General features: G+C 42.3%; 1 protein-coding gene across 2 annotated transcripts in view; it reads right to left on the minus strand.

Annotated features, from left to right (window-relative positions):
* The window catches only part of arhgap32 (Rho GTPase activating protein 32), a 312,512-nt gene extending 301,727 nt beyond the window's left edge, over positions 1-10,785 (minus strand). For both annotated transcript variants that reach the window (XM_012967128.2, XM_018095929.2), the window contains exon 1: positions 10,646-10,785. The gene's annotated coding sequence lies outside the window, so the exon portion shown is untranslated. The remainder of the gene's footprint in view (positions 1-10,645) is intronic.
* Between the last annotated feature and the right edge of the window lie 8,741 nt (positions 10,786-19,526).

Consider the following 19,526-nt stretch of genomic DNA (forward strand, 5'->3'; position numbering starts at 1 on the left):
AGAGAGCTAGGGGCAGAATTGCAGTGGCCCTTGTTTCTGATATTCTCAGACTCTCTTTCATCAGGTATGGTACCTAGGGATTGGAAGAAGGCGAATGTCATTCCCATATTTAAAAAGGGAGTAAGATCTCAGCCTGGCAATTATAGGCCTGTAAGTTTGACATCCATGGTGGGCAAGTTATTTGAAGGCTTGTTAAGGGATCACATTCAAAATTATGTAGTGGAGAATGCCATTATGAGCAGTAATCAGCATGGCTTTATGAAGGACAGGTCATGTCAGACCAATTTAATTGCTTTTTATGATGAGGTAAGTAAGAAGCTGGACAGTGGGGATGCAGTAGATATAATCTATTTGGATTTTGCCAAAGCATTTGATACCGTTCCCCACAAACGACTGCTTTCTAAGCTAAGGTCTATTGGTCTTAGTGAAGTCGTTTGCACATGGATAGAAAACTGGCTACAGGATCGGGTACAGAGGGTGGTTGTTAATGGTACATTCTCTACTTGGAGTAAGGTTCTCAGTGGGGTCCCTCAGGGTTCTGTACTGGGTCTACTTTTGTTTAATTTGTTCATAAATGACTTAGGGGAGGGTATTATGAGTAATGTATCAGTGTTTGCAGATGACACAAAACTCTGCAGACCAGTCAATTCTATCCAGGATGTGACATCCCTGCAGCAGGATCTTGACCAACTGGCAATCTGGGCAGCTAAGTGGCAGATGAGATTTAATGTGGATAAATGTAAGGTCATGCACCTGGGATGTAAAAATATGCAAGCCCCGTATACCCTTAATGGGACTGCACTAGGCAAATCCATAATGGAGAAGGACCTTGGAGTCCTTGTAGATAATAAACTTGGCTGTAGCAAGCAATGCCAGGCAGCAGCTGCAAGGGCAAACAAGGTTTTGAGCTGTATTAAAAGGGGTATAGATTCACGGGAGGAGGGGGTTATTCTTCCCCTTTACAGAGCGCTGGTAAGGCCCCATCTAGAATATGCTGTTCAGTTTTGGTCTCCAGTGCTCAAACGGGACATTATTGAGTTAGAGAGGGTCCAGAGAAGGGCAACTAAGCTGGTAAAGGGTATGGAAAGTCTCAGTTATGAAGAAAGACTGGCCAAGTTGGGTCTGTTTACACTGGAGAAGAGGCGCTTAAGAGGTGACATGATAACTATGTATAAATATATAAAGGGATCATATAATAACCTTTCTAATGTTTTATTTACCAGTAGGTCCTTCCAACGGACACGAGGGCACCCACTTCGTTTAGAAGAAGGGAGGTTCCATTTAAACATTCGGAAAGGATTTTTTACAGTGAGAGCTGTGAAGTTGTGGAATTCCCTCCCCGAATCAGTCGTGCTGGCTGATACATTATATAACTTTAAGAAGGGGCTGGATGGATTCTTAGCAAGTGAGGGAATACAGGGTTATGGGAGATAGCTCTTAGTACTAGTTGATCCAGGGACTGGTCCGATTGCCATCTTGGAGTCAGGAAGGAATTTTTTACCCTCTGCGGCAAATTAGAGAGGCTTCAGATGGTTTTTTTTGCCTTCCTCTGGATCAACTAGTAGTTAGGCAGGTTATATATAGGCATTATGGTTGAACTTGATGGACGTATGTCTTTTTTCAACCCAACTTACTATGTTACTATGTTACTATGTAACTGAATTTCCTGTCCTGAGGAACTTGTGCAGTCTATCACTCCTGGCACAGTCTCTGTAGGTGCCCAGTCCCAACTTGGATCCGTATAGACCCCAACCCCTAAAATCAGTTCAGTCCCTTCCCCAAGAGCTCTTTAGTCCCCCCAGGTAGCGCTACCTGCCCCAGAGTACCTTCCCCTTTGAAAAGGTGGCTGCCCCAACGTAGCAGGCAAACGAGCAAAATCTGTTGAGATTCCACAGAAGACTTGTACTCTCTGGCAGCCCAGCAGACTTTTATTCTTTCAATCTGAACACACAACACTTTTCAACACTGGCAAACAACAGCAGGGGCTCCCTTTATAAACTGCTGGGCCCACCCCTAGATTTTTGGCTCCAAACCTTAAGCACACTTCCTCCCAGAGGTGCACTGCTGCATCAAGCCAATCAGGTACCTCCCCAGTCTGTAGCTAGGCTGGATGATATCAAAGACTGAGAAATAGGGGACAGGGTTCTCTGATCCCCTACATTCTCCCCTTGGACAAACCAGCAACAGCCTCGCTTGCCATACCCCCTTACACTCAGAAACAGTACAACACTCAAAAGGGTTCTCCACAGTGGTCTTCCTTTGACTCAACCCCTCATCTCCTTCAGAGGAGTCACTCTCGGATATGGAAGGCTCATAGTAAGACTTCTGTACTGTTAAGCCTTTGTAAGTCTTACAGTTCCGGGCCTGATGAGCCATCACATGGCACTTGTAACATTTCCCTTGGAATCTCTTACGCCACCGGCGTACTTTACACAGTGCAGACTCGGCCTCACCTTCATCAGGAACAGGGCAGTTTGGCTGTATGTGGCCTATTCTACCACACCGGTAACACTTTGGAGGTTTCCTCATCTCAGTCAGGGTTTTGGCTCTCTCAGACATTTGAGCTTTTAACTCTTCCAACTCTTTGCGAAGTCTCTTATTTTCCTCCACCAGTTTTTTATCAGCAGGGGACTTCTCTGCATGCCCTTGGGTGGAGCTCCTCTTCACCCACACATAGGCAACAGCCTCCTCCCACCGAACTCTCTCCATCAGAGCAATATAGCCAGTGGTTAGTGTATACTGGTAGTAAGCTCTAATCGTCACGACAACAGGGTCACTATTCAAAGTCCCTCTCCTCATTTGGAGAATTCTCAGGGAATCCATTTCAGAGATTTGGATTACCCCACTACTCACGAGCAGTCTCAGGCCTTGCTCTAACCGCACCAGATAGGCAGACAGGTCTTCCTTCTCTTTCTGGAAGGTAGAGTGGAAGTTGTGGAGCATCTCTGCAGTACTTGCTACAGGGCCAAACGTCACCTCTAGGACTTCAAACAGGTCGCCTGAAGTAGCATCAGGGTGACTAACTAGGTAGGATTTCACCACGTCCACAGCAGGACAGCGAAGACTCACGGATCTTCTTTCTCATAGTCCGGTCCGATCTCTCACAGACACCACAGTGGAGTCTCTCCAACTCTTAAAGGACTCCTCACCCGAGGGTACAGGGTCTGCACCTGAAAACACTTTAAGTCTTTTAAAATTACCATTCCAGGCCAGCTGAGTCAGTTGGTCAGTCAGTTGTCCCAGCACACTTGACTCTGTTCAGCTGGTGAATCAGACAGTCTCTTATTGGGCAGCACACCTCCCGGTGCTGTAACTGCAAATTGGGAAACAAGGGTGTCATGGGTAGTTAAATCATCAGATCTGGCACAACAACCCTCCATGGCCCTTCATCTCTCGCCTCAATATCATGGGGAACCCTCTCACGGTCTATCTCTCTGGGGCTCTCTATAAGGACATTCAGCAGAACCTTGGCAGAATTTCGCCGTGATGCAGCCACTCTTGGGCGGTACAATATTGGTTCCCCATCAAGGATTTCATAAATAAAATCTTCTTTCACTCTTGGAATCATGGGCCACACAACAGCAACCTTCTGGGGGTTCATTCCTAAAGCATTGCACCACTGGTGAACAGTTTGGCAAAACCTGTTCACTCCAGGGGACACACACAGAGATTCCACAGAGGATTTGTACTCTCTGGCAGCCCAGCAGACTTTTATTCTTTCAATCTGAACACACAACACTTTGTACTGGCTGCTCACTCTGGCTCTCTCTTTCAACACTGGCAAACAACAGCAGGGGCTCCCTTTATAAACTGTTGGGCCCACCCCTAGATTTTTGGCTCCAAACCTTAAGCACACTTCCTCCCAGAGGTGCACTGCTGCATCCAGCCAATCGGGTTCCTCCCCAGTCTGTAGCTAGGCTGGATGATATCAAAGACTGAGAAATAGGGGACAGGGTTCTCTGATCGCCTACACATATAATTACGCATCACCCTAAATATGAATGCCAGCAGTCTACTGAACAGTTTAATGCCCAATATGCAAAGATTTACCAAAGTATGTGGTGTACAGAGGCACCCAAATGAAAATAGTGCATAGGAATTTTCTCCGCTGCCAATTAAATTTCTGCAAAAAAAAAGCCCAATGAGCGTGTATTATGTGCCATAAGACCCCCTAACTGTACAGAAAAACCAAGAAAACCATATTTTTTTGGAAAGCACACATTCTGACAAATCCAACATTGGTAAAGAATCCTTTCTACACCAAAGTACCAATCTGCAAAGCTTTCTTAAAGTTAGTGGTTTTTATGACATTTCAGAAAATCGCATAAAAATGTTGCAATTTGCCGCATTTATCTTACACAATTTCTTGCATACAAAGGCAAATCACCTGAAATAGGAACACCTAAGGTCTACTGAACAGTTTGATGCCCAATATGCATAGATATACCAAAGTTTGTGGTATGTACTGAACCCAAAATGAAAATAGCACATATGCATTTCTCGCCTGCCAACTCAGCTTTTGCATACAGAGCCCCCTGACAGCGTATTATGTGCTGTAACACCCTCTAACTATACAGAGACCCCCAGAAAACCATATATTTTTGGAAAGTACACATTCTGATAAATTCAAAATAGGTAAAGTTATTTTTCTACACCAAAGTACCACATGGCAAAGCTATGCTAAAAAACAGATTAGGAATACTAATACAGGGATAAAAATGCAATAAAACCACAAAAATTGTGTAAATTGAGGAAACAACAAAATAAGTCACACAACAGCGTAATTAGTGGTTAGAATAGCTGATCCAATAGTCACGCTGCCAAAATAATTTTTTTAGGGAGAAAAACTAAAGACAAAGGGGTAAAAAAAAACGTAAAAAATAAAATTGTGTATCATGTCTGTACACATCTAAAATTTGTGTGACAGTGTGTTTATATAAGTCTACAGTGTGCTAAAGAGTGCTAGAGTGTGCAAAATGTGAAAAAAAAACCTGTGCTAAATTGTGTGTAAGTGTGTGTATTAGGAAAAGGTCCCAGGGATCGCAGGCAGGGGTCCTCTCTGTAGTCCTCACAGCACAGAAAGTGCATGGGCGGTGCTGGGGGGGCAAGGAACAGGGGAAGACAGAGGATAAGCGATGCGATCGCGTCTGCTGCTTGTAGGTCCGTGCTGCAAAAGCCGCCAGTGCAGAGAGAATCGCGTTAGTACCAATAACGTAGGTACTACGTTGTCGGCAGATAACTGCTTTTTTTAAAACAATGTAGTACCTGCGTTGTTGGCAGGGAAAGGGTTAAACTGATATGCTTGCTAGTTTACTCACATTTGCCAAATTTTCACATTGTGTAAATTAATTTTCATGTTGTGTGAATAAAACCATCCACGTTTAAAGAGGATATCCACCACAAAACCCATATAAGGAAAGAAAATGGGATTCTGTGCAACATTTCTTTATATGTTAATTACAAATTTCATTGGTTTTAACGCTATTTATAAATGTAGTTGTATGTGAAAGCATTATTTGTTTATCTGTTTCAGTTTTCTGGTTCTGAGTCCTAAAACAATGCGGCAAAACCCAGTTCTTTTCCGGGTCATTTTTGCTCTGTTACATTGGAGCAAAGTGTAAATCCCGAGCTTGCCAAAGTGTGCCTGAGAGAAAAAATTCTTAAAAGCATATGTATCAAAGGGTGTTGCTTTCACCCATCAATAAATATGCCCTCAAAAATACCATATATATGAATCAAGAGTGGCAGCCCTTTTTGTATATATGCCTTTTTGTTTTTGTTGTTATAACCAGAAGTGCTTTATATCAATTCATTAACACCCACAGCCCCATGTGGATAGCCTAACACATTTCATGCTTAGTTAGCACTTAATTATAGGCTCCAAAGACCCTATGATTAAGTCCTGGTTAAGCATAAAACACGCTAGGTTACCTGTATTTGGCTGTTGGTGTTTTTAATGGGTTGAAATAAACCAATTTCTAACTATTCTTTTGAGCAGTACAGAAGTTTATATTTGGTACTTGTATTGCCTTCTTTTGGTCACTAGGAGGTTTTTCTGATTTCTACTCTATATAGATGGAAAATTCCTTGTTCCTGACTTTTTCTTTAGTTTAAGAACCAGAAGTGCATAAAATCTAAACAGCCACACAGATATTACTTTCAATACCAGTTGATTAAATAAAACTTTCAAAAGCTTTTTAATTTATGTATAATGGTATAATGCTTATAATTCGATTTTCATTCATTATGCAAAAACAGGTATTGCGCACAGTTTTGGCCCAAAGGCCATATAGAAATATATAAATCACTGGGGGATACAAATGTATAAAGAACCCTTGAGTGACTAAAATTGCTGACTATGCATCCTGGGCCAGCTCCCCTCTTCTTACTATAATGATCCAGCTGTGACATTTGTGTGCCTCTGCCTTCTTCTTCTGCCACCCTAAGAGGTTAGGACCCAATACAGAACTTATTTTGCGATTACTGTACTACGCATGCATCCAGTTTCAAACAAGGTAGGAAATACCTGAGAGCAGGTATGGCACGTTGCAGGAAAGGATCACAAACTGGCCCAGGATAAAAGGTGAGCAATTGTCACTATGGTGTGCCTGACAAATTGGTCCCCCAGTGATTTTAGCTTTGTTTTAACATAATTCAGCAACAAGATACCAGATTCACACTCTTTGAAGTTGCAGCTGACATGCTTAGAGATAATTGAATACATGGTAAGCAATCCATTATAGTATTATTGCTAGGCAAAGAGACATAACTTAACTATGACATTTATTGTAATCGGCAAAATAAGTAATAGAGATTAATGAAAATGCTATGTTATAAAAAGGATACAAAAAAACAAAGGGATGATTAGAGTTCATTAGCAGTTAAAACTAGAGTAGGCAACCATATGCTTTATTGGCTACTTAATCAGTTTCATAGTGAAAATCAGGCAAGCCAACAGCAAATTGAATACAAGTTATCACTGGTAAAGGAAAAGGCATTGAGGAAAAGACAATTAGTACATTAACTCATGATACAGTGGATAGTCAAAAGTTAAGGTGCTGCACACAGGAAACTGATTCCTTATACAGACCTGTGCCTTTTTGGGTGGAACTGAATGGCAAAAGCTGATGCAGGAAGCATCTCCTAAAGCCTCTCTGCTCAGTTGCATCACTCAGTGCTATGGAAGCAATCAAACCAAACAGGGAACCATCAGGACTTTCACTCCTGTTACATATTCATAATATTAGCAGCATAATAACTGCATGAAATCTAAAATAATAAATGATTAATGCAACTGGCAAAAGTTCTCAAAACAGCATTCTGAGTTAAATGGGTGGTTAAATGGGTGGTTAAATGGGTGGATATTTGTCCCCTTTAGTGATGGCTAAGATGACACAAGGAAAAAAAACACTTTACTACAACCCACTCTGTATTTTCTCATTTATTAATTTTACCAGCATGCCTCATTTTTGTAGCCCTTAATTAATGGAGGAGGTTGGCATCTCTGATTTATAGACTGATCAGAGGCAGGTGTAAAGTACAGGTATGGGACCTGTTATCCAGAATGCTTGGGACCTGGGGTTTCCCGGATAAGGGGTCTTTCTGTAATTTGGATCTCCTACCTTTAGTCTACTGAAAAAAATATTTAAACAGTAATTAAACCCGATAGGATTGTTTTGCCTCCAATAAGGATTAATTACACTGCTCAAAAAAAATAAAGGGAACACTTAAACAACACAATGTAACTCCAGGTCAATCACACTTCTTTGAAATCAAACTGTCCACTTAGGTAGCAACACTGATTGACAATCAATTTCATATGCTGTTGTGCAAATGGAATAGACAACAGGTGGAAATTATAGGCAATTAGCAAGACATCCCCAATAAAGGAGTAGTTCTGCAGGTAGTGACCACAGACCACTTCTCAGTTCCTATGCTTTCTGGCTAATGTTCTGGTCACTTTTGAATGCTGGCGGTGCTTTCACTCTAGTGGTAGCATGAGACAAAGGGGCACATTTACTAACCCACGAACGGGCCGAATGCGTCCGATTGCGTTTTTTTCGTAATGATCAGTATTTTGCGATTTTTTCGGAAATTATCGCGACTTTTTCGTTACCAATACGATTTTTGCGAAAAAACGCGAGTTTTTCGTAGCCATTCCGAAAGTTGCGCAAAATCTGCCGATTCTTTCGTAGCGTTAAAACTTGCGCGAAAAGTCGCGCCTTTTTCGTAGCGTTAAAACTTAAAAGGCGCGACGTTTCGCGCAAGTTTTAACTCTACGAAAAAATCGCGACTTTTCGCGCAAGTTTTAACGCTACAAAAAAATCGCCAGATTTTGCGCAACTTTCGGAATGGCTACGAAAAACTCGCGTTTTTTCGCGCAAGTCGTAATGGCTACGAAAAAGTCGCGATAATTTCCGAAAAGTCGTAAAGACGCCGAAAAAATCGCAAAAAATATGAAAAAGTCGCAAAATGTTCGTTTTCCAATCGGAATTTTTCCAATTCGGATTCAAATTTGTGTCTTAGTAAATCAGCCCCAAAGTCTACAACCCACAGAAATGTCTCAGGTAAAGCAGCTCATCCAGGATGGCACATCAATTCGAGCTGTGGCAAGAAGGTTTGCTGTGTCTGTCAGCATAGTGTGCAAAATCCCCTCCAGCGGGCCACAAATGTGCATGTATCTGCTCAAACAGTCAGAAACAGACTCCATGAGGGTGGTATGAGGGCCTGACGTCCACAGGTGGGAGTTGTGCTTACAGCCCAACACTGTGCAGGACGTTTGGCATTTGCCAGAGAACACCAAGATTGGCAAATTCGCCACTGGCACCCTGTGCTCTTTAAAGTTGAAAGCAGGTTCACACTGAGCAGTCTGAGAGTCTGGAGACGCCATGGAGAACATTCTGCTGCCTGCAACATCCTCCAGCACGACCGGTTTGGCAGTGGGTCAGTAATGGTGTGGGGTGGCATTTCTTTGGGGGTCCGCACAGCCCTCCATGTGCTCACCAGAGGTAGCCTGACTGCCATTAGGTACCAAGATGAGATCCTTAGAACCCTTGTAAGACCATATGCTGGTGTGGTTGGCCCTGGGTTCCTCCTAATGAAAGACAATGCTAGACCTCATGTGGATGGAGTGTGTCAGCAGTTCCTGCAAGACAAAGGCATTGATGCTATGGACTGGCCCGCCTGTTCCCCAGACCTGAATCCAATTGAGCACATCTGGAACATCATATCCCGCTCCATCCACCAATGCAACGTTGCACCACAGACTGTCCAGGAGTTGTTGGATGCTTTCGTCCAGGTCTGGGAGGAGATCCCTCAGGAGACCATCCGCCACCTCATCAGGAGCATGCCCAGGTGTTGTAGGGAGGTCATACAGGCACGTGGAGGCCACAAACACTACTGAGACTCATTCTGACTTGTTTTAAGTCATCAAAGACTCCAAATCCAGACCTCCATGGGTTAATAATTTGATTTCCATTGATCATTTTTGTGTGATTTTATTGTCAGCACATTCAACTATGTAAAGAACAAAGTATTATATAAGAATATTTCATTCATTCAGATCTAGGATGTCTTCTTTTTGTGTTCCCTTTATTTTTTTGAGCAGTGTATATCTTAGTTGGAATCAAGTACAAGGTACTGTTTTATTATTACAGAGAAAAAGGAAATAATTTTTAAAAATGTGAATTATTTGATTAAATTGGAGTCTATGGGAGATGACCTTTCCGTAATTCAGAACTTTCTAAATAATGGGTTTCCGGATAAGGGGTCCGATACCTGTACCTGATCCTGACTTAAGGAATTTAGTATATGAATACTTTAGTTATTATTGCAAACCTGGTGAAATGTAGATAACCCAGCTCAAGTCAAGTTTGCTCTTAGCCTGATACTTCCAAGATCTTGGCCATTAGCCAGAGGATGGGACTGCAGGAGAGCAGTTTTATCATATGTTGAATAGTACTGTAAATGTGTTGGGAGGCCATTTTGCACAAAAGCAAACAACTTCCAATTATAGGTACTAAAAAGGATTTCCCCATAATCAGTATTGTAAAAGCAAATATATTTATTAATAAGGCATAATATGCATGCAGCCTTACATGATTTGTGTTTTCTAGCACTCTCAGGCAAATGGTCTACCAGTTCATCAAAATTGGCTATTAATATGATTTCAAAGACTGACAACAATTTGTAGCATTGAGTTTAGGATACTTATATTCTAACAAACTAGCGATTTGCTAAATGAAAGATTTACGGCCCTGATTACTCTAATGCAATACATTACATGGCCTATGAATCAGAGTGTGATAATTTCTTGAAGTCGGAACTACCAGTGTCGTATATAACCAGCTCTACAGCAGTGACCATTTTACAGTTTGCTCTTAGAATAATATAATAATTCATACTGACCAGAAAACACCAGTGCAATAAACAAGCATTTTTGCAATATTTGTTTAAAAACAGTGGTGCTGATAAGGTTGCTTTGCAGCTGACTTATATATAAAAGACAGACAGAAAGACAGACAGACAGATAACTCAGGTTGCACTAGTCTCAGAGCAGCAGGATCCTGGCACATGTCAAAAATGAGAAGGGAAAGCAAAGACATAACCCAGAGCTAATAATATAAGGAGCAAGCTAATCTCTTACCTGCTGCCGACAGCAGTTTGCACCTGTCCAGCTCGAAGATGATTGATATATAGATATGCAGATATATAGGCCCAAAAGATCACACCTCCCCTCCAGACGATCCCACAGTGGCCCGACAGTTTCACATTGCTGAAGCCTAGCTCTGTCCCTGCCAATCATCAAGGCATTAGCTTACAAAGCGAGCCTGCTGGAGATTCTGGGGTTGTTGCTTAGCAACGAGCAGATCTGCCCACAGGTACATGCTTGCTTGGAGCCTGAGCCAGAGCTATTCATCTCAGTGACTCACAGAGGCAGCAATTAAGTAGTACTCCTTCCTCCATTCCAGAGTAAAAAGCGTGAGTCCACGTTCCTAAATCAGCAGCTTATTGCTGCAGAGTTCATGTGAAATGCCTTAAGTGTTTTTGTTTGTGACATGGTGCAGTGTCACAGCAGTCTCATGGTATTGGATGTCAGATGGGTACAATGTCTTGGTATAGGGATTCAATTACATGCAGTTAATTGGCATTACTGTATCTATCTGATATCCAGATGCAGCAGGTAGACAGTTTAAATCATTTCTTTATGTGGCTGTTTTCATGTGGCAGAAAAATCATTATGATCATTAAATCATTTTTGTAAAAAAACAAACAAAAAAATACAATGCAGAAGCAACATTTAAAGGTATGTATTTCTCACCTTTAAATTAATGTTATATAAAATAATTGGTCTACATTTTTTTTTTAATTATTTAGGTTATTTATAGCAGCTCTGCAGTTGGAGCTGTCTTGTAGCTAGGATCTGAGCTTAGCAGGTGATTGACAGCCTGGAAAATGAATATAAAAGTAATAAAAACTAACAATAACAAATCTGTAGCTACACAGAACACTATTTTTGGATGGCCAGGGTCGCTGACCTCCACTACCCCCAGCATAGGGTCTGTGCAGAAGTTAAGGATCAGTAAAGGGATGATTCTGAGGTGATTATCTCTTCAGATGCACATTTTATGTTGATTATGTGTATGGCAAAGATTGTTCTATTAATGTGAACTGTTAGATTTGTGAATGTTGTATGAAGGTGAACAGCCCCTTCACACAAATGAAGCTATTTTAACTGATTAGGTAATTTTCATAAAATATGTAATGTACTGTATCTCTTTAAAAAAATGTCTACTGTATTAGAGAAATTATCCCTGGAGATAGTGTTTCTCTATAGGGCAGGAGTCAGTGGGACTTCAGTAGGAGCTTCTAAAGCAGTGTTCCCCAACCAGTGCCTCATGAGCAAATGTTTGTTCATATGGGAGATTGCCACCTAGCAACAGCTTGTGGGAGATGGTGGCAACCTCCCGGAGAAGCGCTGGGAAGTTTTTAAACTTACCCACTGCATCCTGTTCGGGTCCTCCCAACCCACTTCCTGGTAGGGAAGGGAGCATGCAATGCTGCCTCCTGATCGGTGGAAGGTGGGGAACCTGAACAGGATGTTAGATTTTTTTACCTCAGCGCAAGATGGAGGATGCAGTTTCTATCTCTGCAACTGACTCCATGGCTCTGTCTCCTGAGAGAGGGGCTGGTTGTTTAAAAAGCACCCTAAAACGCCTCAGGGATTATTTCTCTTCCTCTGAAGAGGAGAATTTAATACCGTATATACTCGAGTATAAGCCGATCCGAATATAAGCCGAGGTACCTAATTTTACCTAAGAAAACTGGAAAAACTTATTGACTCGAGTATAAGCCTAGGGTGGGAAATGCAGCAGCTACTGCTAAGTTTCAATAATCAAATTATTTCATAAAAGGACACTCACAAGTGCTTACATGACTACCATATTAATAAACACAAGGTATGGGCTGGAAAATGAGGCGCATCCAACATAAGATAACCACATGCAAGGTTGTACAGGTTAATATCTCATTTAATTTTACATAAATATTGAAATTGTGATGTGTAAATTTGTTATTTAATTCTTATATAGTTCTGTATAGTGTTTGGGGTGAGTGATGTAGAATCACAAGTTTAAGAAAGATAAGATCATGTGTACTAGGAAACAGTAATTTCTAACTCTTATTTCTAATCCAATCCTTTCCAAATATAAAATTAAATTATAATTAAACCGGTCACTCCTGTTTATTAAAATAGTTAATTACAGGGATACAGTAATCACATACAATAACCCTTCCTCATAATCCCACGATATTTATTTTTTTTTGTAAAACCTTATTTTAGTATTATTAGATGTTTAGATCTTACAATTATATGAAGAAATGCTTGTTACACACACACACACTGTAGCGCAGCTCAAACCCCCCCCCCCTCCCGGCGCATCCTTGTCCTACAAGTTTGAGTTTGTAATCTCTGCATTTCTGAACTTCTTCACGCATAATTATTAGTGACACAAAACTCACCCTAGCACTTCCATGGGACAGTCCTACCGGCTCATGCGACAGTCCTACCAGCCCATGCCCATCCCATGTCGCGACCCGCGCCACCCCCGTGCGCCGCTCCAGCACGCACACACGTCGCACCTGACGCATGCACAACGTGTGTGCGTGCTGGAGCGGCGCACGGGGGAGGCGCGGGTCGCGACATGGGATGGGCATGGGCCGGTAGGACTGTCGCATGAGCCGGAGGACTGTCGCATGAGCCGGTAGGACAAGGATGCGCCGGGAGGGGGGGGGGTTGAGCTGCGCTACAGTGTGTGTGTGTGTAGCAAGCATTTCTTTATATAATTGTAAGATCTAAACATCTAAGAATGCTAAAATAGGGTTTTAACAAAAAAAATATATATGTCATGGGATTATGAAGAAGGGGTATGTGATTACTGTATCCCTGTGTGTGCGTGCTGGGGCGGCGCACGGGTGGTGTGCGAGTCACGACATGGGATGCGCCGGTAGGACACAAGTATGACTCGAGTATAAGCCGAGGATTCCTTTTTTAGCACATTTTGAGTGCTGGAAAACTCAGCTTATACTCGAGTATATACGGTACATAAGTCACAGTTTAAGAGAAGGAGGATTGTGGACAGAGTTATATCATCCTCCTCAGAGGACTCTTCCCCTCACAGCCCTAAGCATGGCAAGAAGCATGTTTCTAAGTCAGTCTCTGGTACTAAACATGCACACAAATCTGTCTCAGCTCCGTTTGGAGGCAAACACAAGAGACTTAAGGGCAGCTCTTCAGTAAAAGAGACCCGGTTGGGGAGCTCTAGCTGCGCCTGTTCACCTGCTGGGAGGTGAGTATCCACAGGCTATGATATGTCGGATGACGAAAATTTAAACCTTACTCCAAAGTAAGTTGATTGGGAAGTTAACCTCTAGCATGCCGCTGGTGACAAAGTAGAGCCAAGTAACTTGCAAATGACAAGAGTTAATCTCCAGGGCAAGCTACCCCCCAGCTAAATTCACTGCAAAACTCTGGTGCATTGACAAAGACACAGAAGTGTACAATTTCTTACAACTGGGGTTTAGAACTCCTCTATTCAGAGAGGACGACCTGATATTAAGATCTCATGCAGGCATACCTGATATGACTGAGCTTGCTGCACCTGAAATAGACCCAGCATTAGTCTTCATTTTGGGCAATCAATCAATTAAGTCTGACATTATGGATCAATCATTACGTAATATACAATTTAAAATAGCAGACACAATTGGTCCACTAGCTGAACAGGAAGGTTCAGATTTTGAGCTCGTCCCTAGAGCTTCTCTCCTAGCCTTGGACCACAATTATATAGTAAAAACCACTGTGCAGAGTTTGGGGGCCCTGGTTTTAATAGTGTCTGAATGGCAGCAACTTAAATTTCCCCACTGAAAGTCAACGAGTGACATCTGATGGCGGTTGGTGGCTCCACCCCCTTTTTCTAACCTGGAACTGCAGTTAACCAGTGACTAACTCTGCAAAGTTTAGTGACCCTAGGAGTAATAGTTAAAGAACGGCAGCAGTTAAAATTTAAGCCAATAAAAGCCAATAGGTGAATTTTGATTGGAGGTTGGTGACCCCACACTCTTTTTCTAAGTCGAAGTCACCCAGTGACAAACAGTGGGCACCCTGGCATAAATAGTTTGAGAATGACAGCATTTTAAATTTAAACCAATAAAATTCAATGAATGAACTCTGATTGGCTGTTAGTGGCCCAACCCTCTTTTCCTATTTTTGAACTGCAGACCCCCAGTGACCAAACTTGCAAATTTTGGGGACTCAGGCATAAAAATTGTGAGACTGACAGCATTTTACACTTCACCATTGAAAGTAAATAGGTGAAATGTTATTGGCTGTCGGTGGCCCCACCCACTTTTTTCTAACGTTGAACAGCAAATACCCAGTGACTAACTCTGGAAAGTTTAACAAACCTGGAATTCATATTTAAATAATGGCATCAGTTTAAATATGCCATTAGATTGTAAGCTCTACGGGGCAGGGACCTCCTTCCTCTTGTGTCTTTGACTCTTAACTTATTGCAACTGTTACTGTATCTTGTATTTATTTGTATTTATTGTTATACTTTGTATTTATCTATTATCTTATTAACCCCCTGTTTGTATTAATGTATTCTACTGTACAGCGCTGCGTACATAAGTAGCGCTTTATAAATGAAAATATACATACATACATATAAACCAATGAAATCTAATGGGTGGAAATGGATTGGCTGTTGGTGGCTCCACCCACTTGTTCTAACCCTGAATATGTAGTCAGCCAGTGACTGGCTGTGCAAAGTTTGGGAACTCTGACAAAAATAGTGTGAGAAAAGCAGCATTTTAAATTTAAACCAAAAAAATTCAATAGGCGAAGTCTGATCGGCTATTGGTGGCTCCACCCACTTTTCAAAACCTAAAAATGCAGTCCCCTAGTGACCCTGGTGTTAATACTGTGGCAGCAGGTTGAATTTCCCCATTGAAAATCAATAGTTAAAATCTTATTGGCTGTTTGTGGCTCCACCCACTTTTTCCAACCGCAGTTACCTGGTGACTAGCTCTGCAAAGTTTGGGGACCTTAGTATTAATATTTAAAGAATGGCAGAAGTTTAAATATAAACATATGAAGTCTATGGGTGAAATCTGATTGGCTGTTGCTGGCCCTGCCCACTTTTCTAAACTTGAAAGATAGTCACCCAGTGAAAAGCTGTGCAAAGTTTGGGGACCCTGACATTAAACATGTGAGAATGGCAGCTGTTAAAATTTCCCCACTGAAAACAATGAAAGAAATGTGATTGGCTTTTGGCAGCCCCGCCCACTTTTTCTAACCTTGAGTAGGAAGTCACCCAGTGACTGACTATGCAAAGTTTGGGAACCCTGGCAGCAAACCAATAAAAATCAATAGGTGAAATCTGATTGGTTGTTGGTGGCTCTGCCCACTTTTCAAAACTAAAACTGCAGTCCTCTAGTGACCAACTGTGAAAAGTTTGGGGACCCTGGTGTTAATTCTGTCAGAATGGCAGCAGGTTGAATTTCCCCATTGAAAGTCAAAAGGTAAACTTTGATTGGCTGTTGGTGGCTCCACCCACTTTCTTACCTTGAACCACAGTTACCTGGTGCCTAACAATAAGACTAAGTGGCTCAGTTTTACGGCAACAGGAGGGGGAATGTGTGTATACAAGCCTCAGTGTATATAATCCCCAGGCTATCTTTCAAAGCTAAATGCAAATGAAGTGATAACAAGCTCACCCCGTAAATTATGTGGTCTGGGTGTGTAAACCCCAGACCCTCCACCTCCAACACACGACTTTAAAACAGTCCTGGCAAAGTTATTGGGAAAAGCACTCACCAAAGACAAGTGGTGGTCCAGGTGCAGCGCCCTGAACCCGTAGCTTGAGGTATTAAGCGAACATCAGTTTGAAGAGAAATGGCACGCACTCCTTGTCTTTATTGTAGAGATCTTAAAACAAAAAGGTCCAAAAATGGGGAAGCAGGGGGGGAAGCTCCCACGTGGCTCACACTGCAGAGGAGAAATGCTCCTCCTCCCTGAAAACTTTTTCTGTGTGAACTGCAGCTTTTACAGTAAGTTTTCAACAACTTATTTAGACACACAGATACACATTCTTTGCATGGCACATATTATCATACTCAGGGGAACATAATCTATAATTTTTTAAGTAGCACAACCCCTTTAAGTTTAATATAGTGTAGGGATCCCAAGATTTGGGCCACTTAGGTTGGGTTCCCCTTTAGACAGGCACCAGAGGGTGGCTTTGTGGGATATGGACACCTAAAGGTGGTCCTAACTGCGAATGTATTCTTTTCTGGTAAAAAGAGAGTTTTCCTGCAGTTTCAGCAGCAACCACAAGATGGGGGTGTGCTGTTATATAAAAAGGGATGACACACACCATGTGTAAGGTCTTTGGTCCTGGGACCCCACCTCTGTAAGAGGTTAGCTACAGGCTCCAGTTAGATCTAATATAGTCACTCTAGGAGTGAAAGGATAGCTAAGTGGCAGATGAGATTTAATGTGGATAAATGTAAGGTCATGCACCTGGGATGTAAAAATATGCAAGCCCCGTATACCCTTAATGGGACTGCACTAGGCAAATCCCTAACGGAGAAGGACCTTGGAGTCCTTGTAGATAATAAACTTGGCTGTAGCAAGCAATGCCAGGCAGCAGCTGCAAGGGCAAACAAGGTTTTGAGCTGTATTAAAAGGGGTATAGATTCACGGGAGGAGGGGGTTATTCTTCCCCTTTACAGAGCGCTGGTAAGGCCCCATCTAGAATATGCTGTTCAGTTTTGGTCTCCAGTGCTCAAACGGGACATTATTGAGTTAGAGAGGGTCCAGAGAAGGGCAACTAAGCTGGTAAAGGGTATGGAAAGTCTCAGTTATGAAGAAAGATTGGCCAAGTTGGGTCTGTTTACACTGGAGAAGAGGCGCTTAAGAGGTGACATGATAACTATGTATAAATATATAAGGTGATCATATAATAACCTTTCTAATGTTTTATTTACCAGTAGGTCCTTCCAATGGACACGAGGGCACCCACTTCGTTTAGAAGAAGGGAGGTTCCATTTAAACATTCGGAAAGGATTTTTTACAGTGAGAGCTGTGAAGTTGTGGAATTCCCTCCCCGAATCAGTTGTGCTGGCTGATACATTATATAACTTTAAGAAGGGGCTGGATGGATTCTTAGCAAGTGAGGGAATACAGGGTTATGGGAGATAGCTCTTAGTACTAGTTAATCCAGGGACTGGTCCAATTGCCATCTTGGAGTCAGGAAGGAATTTTTTCCCCTCTGCGGCAAATTAGAGAGGCTTCAGATGGGGTTTTTTGCCTTCCTCTGGATCAACTAGTAGTTAGGCAGGTTATATATAGGCATTATGGTTGAACTTGATGGACGTATGTCTTTTTTCAACCCAACTTACTATGTTACTATGTTACTATGTTACTATGTGATAGGGTGTCTAGTAATGGCAGTCTGAAGCCCCTCCGAGGAGATTATTGAGATTATGACCTCGCTGCATTACTGGCCGTAGTTCAGGTACATTAAGTGGCCAGCACAGGTGGTAGCTAGGGACCATAAAAGGGAGATTGCCAAAGCGAGAGGGTCTTCTGGCGTGAGTACCGGGGAGAGCCCCAAGAGAAAAGGTCTTTTGGTGGGAGTACCGGGGAGTAGTCCTATGCGGTAGGGGTCTCCTAGAGGAAGTAAGGGGAAAAGTACCTGAACCTGCATATCATATTACTGGATACTGTGTGGATACAATAAAGAAGTTTTTATTTGGTTAATCAGCACTTCCAGTCTCCTGGTCAATTCCTCAAAGTGTGGATCCTCAACTGCCTGGTAAGCAACCACCCCAAGGGGGGCAAGGTCCCGGGAGTTGCAGGGAGTCCATCCCAAGGAGGACAGCACAGATTAACCCAGAGAGAAGTGTCCCAGGGAGGGGTGTTACAGTTCAACCTGTCCTGACCCTGGTTGGAGGCACGCCAACAAATAGTGTACCTGCTCTCCCATATAAGTGGGGGCACAGGACTCCTGTAGCGCCACACGCAGATAAATGCATGTTAGAAGTTCAAGCAGTAGTAAAAGAGGGCTACAATAGTAAGTGCGAGCACGTGGCCTCCACCCGCTGGCCAGGTTGGATGCTACTGGGAAGCCTGTTATAACAAGGTCCCAGTAAGAGTACCCTAAAGGAACCATCTTTTTAGTGTAAGTCAAGAAGCAGGGACCCTGTAAATAAGGTAACTAGGACAGACTAACAACTGTAACAGTACAGTCTACGAGTGAGATAAGACAGATAGATAGACAGATTGAGCTTGAAAGAGCAGCTGTGAGCTTTAACAAGGATTCATAGACTAAAAGCTGCTCACCCAAGGCAATACTGACCTTAAAGTGAAGGGACTACAGATTGGAAAGGGACTCAGGTAAGGTTTACTCCCTGAGGTTTTTACTAGAGGGGCTCCAGACCACTAGCTGTTATTCCAAAAACGTGGGCCACTGATCTCATGCTTCAGAGTGTATAGCAGGGGTATCATTACTCTTTAGTAGGAGTGACAGAGACAGGGAGAGTACAAAAAAAGCATATAGTTATGCGAAAGTCTATTGACATAATAAAAGAAGGCAGAATGTTTTACCTTTTTATTTCAATAAATGTTTTTATAATTGCCTGCACCTCATTTTGTTATCTATTTTCTGTATTTGCAACTGATTTTGGGTCTAACAGCCATATCAAACTGAACAAAGTGTGAGAGGGGGTTCATGATCTTGGGTTTAGTGGGGAACTGTATGATAAAACACTTTTACATCATGGTTGGAACTTGCCATATACTACAGCACAGGATAATTTATTTATGGGTCACACAATTCTTTTTATATGTGGCTCACAGGTGTGGGGTTCTGTAACCTAGTGCCACTGTCTATTGCAAGTGACTACTGGTCTGATGGTCATCTACCTGGTAACACAGATTGCAGGGTCTGCTGGAGTGTTTT

The sequence above is a fragment of the Xenopus tropicalis genome, chromosome 7 (genome assembly GCF_000004195.4).
Source record: "Xenopus tropicalis strain Nigerian chromosome 7, UCB_Xtro_10.0, whole genome shotgun sequence".
NCBI classification, from domain to species: domain Eukaryota; kingdom Metazoa; phylum Chordata; class Amphibia; order Anura; family Pipidae; genus Xenopus; species Xenopus tropicalis.